Source organism: Palaemon carinicauda, chromosome 37 (genome assembly GCF_036898095.1).
Source record: "Palaemon carinicauda isolate YSFRI2023 chromosome 37, ASM3689809v2, whole genome shotgun sequence".
Lineage (NCBI taxonomy): Eukaryota > Metazoa > Arthropoda > Malacostraca > Decapoda > Palaemonidae > Palaemon > Palaemon carinicauda.
In genome coordinates this window covers 66076371-66076997 of record NC_090761.1, presented here as the reverse complement: position 1 = coordinate 66076997, position 627 = coordinate 66076371, and positions in this window count along the sequence as shown.

The following is a 627-nucleotide window of genomic DNA, read 5'->3' as shown; positions in this document are numbered from 1 at the left end:
TTACTGTATAGTATTTTACCCTTTAATAAAGATGCGGGCCTTATGGATTATTGATGTTGCATATGGGATTAGATATTCAAGCACAGGAAGTTAAAATTTCATGATAGTCTAATAGATGAGGTTTATCATTATGACATGAATATTATTACTAAGTTATTGTACATATCAGATATTCTTGACATGGTTCCATTGGCCGCTTCTGTGTTGTCTTCTCTCTTATATTTCTCATCCAAGGGACCAGCCACCCGTTAAGATACTACTGCTAGGGAGTATTTGATCCTGGTTACAGTTCATTTTTTCATTCAGCTTATTGTGAAAGTCTTGTAAGATTTTCAGTGATCAGTCTACTCTAAAGAAGTGTTTTAATTCTTTCATTCTACCTTGTTTAGAGTATTGTTCTCCTGTCTGGTCTTCAGCTGCTGATTCTCATCTTAATTTCTTAGACAGTAACTTGAAGTATAATAAATTTCTTATTCCTGATGTAGATATTAATCTCTGGCACTGTTGTTCAATTAGTTTGTTATGCATGTTGCATAGGATTTTAAATAATTCTGACCATCCTATACATTCAAATCCTCCAGTACAGTGCCTTCCTGTTCGTAATACAAGGCATGCAGTTAATTCTAA